This window comes from Cynoglossus semilaevis, chromosome 7 (assembly GCF_000523025.1).
Source record: "Cynoglossus semilaevis isolate Cse_v1.0 chromosome 7, Cse_v1.0, whole genome shotgun sequence".
NCBI classification, from domain to species: domain Eukaryota; kingdom Metazoa; phylum Chordata; class Actinopteri; order Pleuronectiformes; family Cynoglossidae; genus Cynoglossus; species Cynoglossus semilaevis.
Genome location: NC_024313.1, coordinates 11,556,801 through 11,563,069, shown reverse-complemented (window position 1 = coordinate 11,563,069; position 6,269 = coordinate 11,556,801). Strand labels below are relative to the sequence as shown.

Sequence of the window (6,269 nt, the reverse complement as noted above, 5' to 3'; positions counted from 1 at the left end):
CACTGGTGAGTGGATTTCAATTTAAATTATTACAGATGAAACCTTTAGCATCAGTTCCCGGCTGGATTTCAGTCTGGTTGTGAAACTACGGCTTGATTTTTTTAAATTTTTTTTTCCTTCATTTGTTCAGTTTGTTTAAATGAGAGCAGCTTGTACGTCACCTTTGTTACCTTTAATTCATGTAGTAATTAATGAACACATCTTGTGTTAACAGCAATGGCGTGCACGTAACAAGTGTTGATGCCAACCAGTATCAGCTTCTCTTTAAATATAAAACACTAGCCACAGTCTGGTGCAAAGCTTTTCTCCCTGGTGATGAAATCTGGGTAGATATTACAAATCCCTCAAACTGTCTGAAAATATTAGAACCCAGAAACATTATACTCTGCTGCAGACAAAAGTCTGTTTTCACTGGAATGAAAGCTTCTCTCAGCTGAAATAAGTGAAGAACAACGAAAAAGGTGAAATATCATGTTTGTTTGTTTGTTTTTTCAGACGTGGTGTTGTCAGTGAGATGACTAACCTCACAATCATGTACATGTAGACAGTTGTCATTCACATGGTCTTTCCACCTGGTCCTCAATTCATTTTCATAGCAACAACTTTCTCACAAAAATAAATTATTATTGAATTCTTTATGCTAAAAAGAGGGGTACAAATATATATATAACTTTCATTATTCTAATATTATATTATACCAATTTTAGATTTTAAAAAATATTATTAAAACATGTAATTTTACAGCATTACACACCAATATTAATAACATTTTACAAATATTTTATAAACTATCTTAATACTACACCGGGCCCCCACCCCGCCGTTCTCCGGCTCTTTATTCCGCACCTGTCGTGTGAGGGGCGGGGCCAATGTTGTGACGTGTGCACAGAGCGCGTTATTATAACAACGACAGTGATGCTAAGTAACGCTGTTGTCTCTGTTGTCCAGGATACGAATAGAGGAAAATAAGAGCAGTAAACACGGTACAAATATAAAGGTACAGTAGAGAAAATGTTAGACATTTCCATATTTGACTGTTGTAATACGTTACTTGTCCAGAAGAGTGTAGTTATAACTCGTGTTTAAACGATTGTAGCCTTTAGCTAAACATGGTTTGTTTACAAATCATCGATAGGCACTTTTATCTCCCGCTATTGTCGCTATTACATGTAAAGACAGTCCATTCTGATATTTATGAAATTTTTAAAGTTTATTCGGACTTCTTAGGTGACGTCACCAGCACCTGCTCAACCACCACAGTAAAGCCTTCAAATAGGCGTAACTGCGCATGTGCGAAGCATTCGAGACGCAGGAAAGAGTACTATTATATTTATTTAATGTGGAAAAAACAATGAATTACAATCGGTTATTTTTATATTTATATTTGCACATTAAAATAAAACATAAAATAACATTTTTTTTCTGATAAACAATATAATACGTTATAAGTAGATACGTCACCACTGCACAGGTGTTGACATTGACAGGGATGTTGACAACGAGAGACACCGCAGCACAGGGAGCCTGATTATTATTGTTTACTCCTGTGGTTTGACTTGACTTTCTCCTCTGTCACCTGCCAGACTGTTCCCGAAGCAAATCAGCTGGGCTCCTTGTGATGTGCTAATAGCAGTGTTGAAACCAATGTTTTTGCACCGCTGCAAATCAGGCTCAGAGGGAAGATCCACTCTTGTTTACATGCAGCTTATTCTGTTTATTTACCTGGAATTTAAGGTCTTTAATTTACAACTTATTTTGGTCTCTTACTTCCTGACACTCACACCTCAGAGCTGATTTATTTACGTTTTTTTTTTTTACAGGACAAGTTCATTTACCTCAGAGCTGATTTATTCACTTTTTTTTTTTACAGGACAAGTTCATTTAAAAGGTCAAAGGTCAAAGACACACACACATGGGTAAGTCATAAGATTCTAATTAAAATTTCAAACGGAGCCTGGTTTTATTAACTTCATTCTCTAGTTTCATCATCATCATGTCTTGCGTTGAACTGATTTTCACACCTGGGAAAATTTGCTGTTTCTATTCCCGGTCTTTTTGTATGGAGTTTGCATGTTGTGTCATGTGTTTACGTGGGTTTCCTCCAGGTAGTCAGGTCAATCAAGGTCTTTATTGACTATAGGTGTGATGGTGGAGGGTTGTGGCCCCCACCCAGGGTGTAAATAAACCCCTCACTCCTGCCGTGACTGCTGGAAATCAAAATGTCTGGAGTTTGGAGATCTTTGGATTTAGCTTTTCGCTAAAATAAGATTCAGGTTCATTAGCATGCTCCGTATTTAATCTTTATGTCTTAAAGTCTTTATTACGGAGGTCGAGCCAGTGCACAGAACTAACCCTCAGAGGCCAAGCTTCTCCTTGTGTCTCCTTAGATGGAGTTGAATGGATGGAACACTAAATGAATTCCCCTTTTTTTTTTAGAGAAAAAAAAAACCCTTGTATTGAAATATGACAGGAGGAAGGAGCTTGTAAATACACACAGTAAAGTTCAGCCCAAAGATGCAGTGGGTAAATAAAAATGATGCATTCAAGTTGTGAATGTATTTGGCGCCTGTGTTGGGTTTTCAACAGGTTGGCAGCCATTTTGTCTAATAACCTTTGCTGCAGTAATCTGACATTTTGGGAGGAAGAAAAAGGCCAAAGTTGTTGCTTTTTCCCCCCCCTGTTCTCATTAAAGAGAAACACACTCATCATTTTGCCCTCCAGTTTCTCTGGTTGATGCCTCTTCCTCTTCCCGTGTGTTTGTAATTCATACTAGAGTAAATAGAGTCCACTGAGAGTTGCTTGTTTGTTTGTTTGCTCAGTAGCGCTGCTGCTCACTCAGCGATTTTCCACCTGTGTCACAGCGTGGTTGAGGTGAAAGCCTGGTCAGCTAAGTTTAGGACTTTCACCAAGGGAGGGGAATGGGGGGGGGGGACTTTCTTCTCAATAATAAGCACAGGCTCATCTGCATACATTATCATGATGGGGGTTGACGTGCAACCTGAGCAGGCTTCCACTCTCCCCAAGTGGGTGGTAATTACAGCCACGGAGCGTGTTTTCATCCCAGGAGACTGGGCAGGAGTGGCAGGTTATGGTGGGGGCGAGGGAGGAAGTGAGGCAGCGTGATGAAGAGGGAAGAAATGAGGGATGTGAGGATGCAAAAGAGACAGGGAGTCAGAGTGAGGGAGGAAATAAAGGTAGGAGAGAGAGAGAGAGATTTCCACAGTTGGATAAACAAATGCAGAGGCGAGGCGTTTGTTCTGCTGAAGAAGATGCAGAGAGAGGAGCCGTGGCTGTTTTCAGCATAATGTGCACTCTGCTGTCATATTTGTGCGAAGGCCCGCTGCTGGGAAATGCAATTGTGTATAGAAATAAGAAGGAGGATGAGAGTGAGAGGGCAGGCCGGCAGCAGCTCTGTCTGCTGGGCAGCATGTGAATATCTAATCAATAGCCATCAGGACTCAGGAGGATTTACTGCCTCGTGCTGCAGGACTCAAACATCCCCAAGGCCAGTTCAGACCAAAGCAATGGAGCATGAACTGTGGAGAATAGATCACTTCTGTGATACAAACAGACATGCAGGAGATGGAGCGGTAGAGCAGTGTCTGCCTGATTTGAATTCCTGCGTCTGTCACTAAAGAGCATGTGCAGAAACAGTTATAATAATGGATTGAATGGAGTTTCTGCACCTGTTTTTTGTTTTCTAATGTTAGTTATATTCACATTGGATGTATTTTTTTTTTAAATTATTGTTAAAAATGATTAGTAATAATACATGTTTAATTTTGTGGCCAAATTAGTTCATATTTATATTTTCTAATTGTAATTTTATATTTATAATAGTATAAATGTTATTTTAAGTCACCAAACATGAATAAAATTAATTCTTAAAAAAAAAAGGAAAAGACTAAAATAGGGTCACAAGCAAAAAAAAAAAGTTTGGAACCACTGATGTTTATTATCTAGTCTCCGCAAAAAAAAAAAAAGTTTGTAACCACTGATGTTTATTATCTAGTCTCCAATTCTCTCTCCTTCCAACAAATCTGACTTTTTCCATCTTATGACTTCAACATTCCTGGCATCAGTCGTCTGTTGATGTCACGGCGTGTCGACCTGAGCAGATACATGTGCGGTATCTTCAGGGCCTGGATGCTGATCGCTCCCCTTGTGTCCATATACACTTCTCATGGCAAACCCATCAGCGTCGTCTCCAGAGCTCCAGGTCTGCCCAGAAGCCTCCACTCGGAGTCTCTCATGTGATTCAGGAATTTATAGATTTCATCGTCCTGCTCTGTTTTCCTGCTTCCTCATAAATAGCAGATCAAACTCACTATCACCTTTCTTTGTTTTCCTTTCTTCCTCCTGCAGGCCATTTGCGCTGACATTTCCAACACTCTCCTTGTTACTCTGTGCGAGCAGGAGAAATCATTCCATTCTCTCCACACCTTCTGTTAAAGGAGGCACCGGTGGTAGTGTTGTTGTTGTTGTTGCTGTTGTTAAAGACGAAGACGACACTGATGGAGAGCTCAGGGACCGAGGAAATACAGGAGGTGAGGAGAAAAAAATACTTTCTTTATTGAACTTAGGAAGTTTGGGTCCAAAAGTCTCAGAGAAAATGTAAGTTTGTTTTTCTTTCTGGTAGATTATTGTTTTGTTGTGTTTAGCTGAAATCTTTTTTTTTCTGCTCCCTTGTTGTTACTGAAAATGAGTATATTATTGCACTTAAGTGCTTTAGAACATTATTACTTTTTTAATTTTGCCAATTTGTTTGGTTACTGTAAAATCAGTTTACATTTACCAGTTTTTTTAAGCTAATTAACTACAATAACAAAACAGGAAGTTAACTTCTAAGATGTACTACTACCTTATACGTGGCCATTGTAGACATTTTTTAAATAATGCTGATTGTGTTCCTAAAATGCAGTGCAGTTTTAAAGAAACCTACTGGCATTAAACTTCAGTGTTTCATCCAAAATCAAACCTGAAGACAAGATCACACTGTTGCGGCGCCACATAGTGGTGCATGCAGGTGTATCTACTTGGTCTTCATCTCACCTTGAAACTTAGCCTGAACTTTTACAGCAGCCAGAGCTACGTCCTGAAGGTGTAGGTCGTCGTAGTTCAACTGTGCTGCACGGAAATTAAATTGACTTCTTATAGCAAATGTACACAGTCATCACTATCCACTGGACTACATTCCTCTGGGTACTCCATTAAGGAGAGCGTCTCTGTTCTTCCATTATCTGTAAAGACAGAGTGGCTGCGTTCACATCGCACTTCCTTTGTCTTAACGACTACTCCGAGCAATTTACGCTCCGGGTCAAATCCATTCAATCACGCACGGATTCGTGCGGCAGTGGAGGGCGATCGGGGGTTAAGTATTTCAGGTACTTCAACTTATGGATAAATGACGACTTGCTTTGCCTGCGCAGTGCCAGACAATCTGTGCGAAGTACAACCGTTTCCTGTAAACGGTCACTTTATGGGCTGATGGATGGCAGCGATAAAGGCAGCGCAGATATTAATAGGGCAATAATGATGAGCTTGCATAGGCTGACAGTGAAATAATGCTGATGTTACGGTATGAGTAATGGCATGTTTAATGGTGATGATAATAGCGATGATGACGATGGCGACAGTCATTAGCAGCCCGATGCGGTTGATGATGATTGGCTGCTGGCAGAAACAGCGACAGACGGGCTTCAGGAGAACAAAAGGTTCCAGCAGCAACAATCGGGATTTTAATGAAACCCAGGTAGAAAATGAAAGTTATTTTAAGAGCTCAAATATTTGCTTATAGCACACTCTGAGCTCTTCCTGACGTGTCAGCGCTCGGAGACGAACAGAAAAGTGTGAGAAGACAACTTTTCTCCCCAGGCTATTTTTACAGGTTTTAAGTCGGAGCTATAATATTGGATTTTCATATGAAAAAAGGCCGTGTCACAGCCTATAATGTCTCAAACCCCACCGCCCCTAAAAAAAGGGAAAAAAAAAACAACTTCCTTCTGAGTTAAATAAACATTTAATATCTCTGCCTGTATCTAATAAACTTCTGCTTGATCTATGTGAAGTTCTCGCAGCGGTGGCGACAGCAGAATTACAGTAATAACCGCGTCAGAGTGAACATAATTTCACTGACGTGTGGATTGATCACAGTTGTTTGGAGTCATCTCCTCTGACAGATAATGGTAACCTCCATGAATATGAATGGGACTCAGGCCCTGAAATCATGCTGCTTTCAGACAATTTTCTCTCTTTTTTTTTGCCCCTTC

At 40.1% G+C, this 6,269-nt stretch overlaps 1 long non-coding RNA gene across 1 annotated transcript in view; it reads left to right on the top strand.

Moving 5' to 3' along the window:
* Positions 1-899: 899 nt before the first annotated feature.
* Positions 900-6,269, top strand: part of LOC103381163 (uncharacterized) — a 69,797-nt gene continuing 64,427 nt past the window's right edge. Inside the window, exons 1-5 of the long non-coding RNA XR_521756.3 lie at positions 900-997; positions 1,584-1,734; positions 1,871-1,916; positions 4,083-4,219; positions 4,366-4,547. This is a non-coding gene — a long non-coding RNA (uncharacterized LOC103381163). The remainder of the gene's footprint in view (positions 998-1,583; positions 1,735-1,870; positions 1,917-4,082; positions 4,220-4,365; positions 4,548-6,269) is intronic.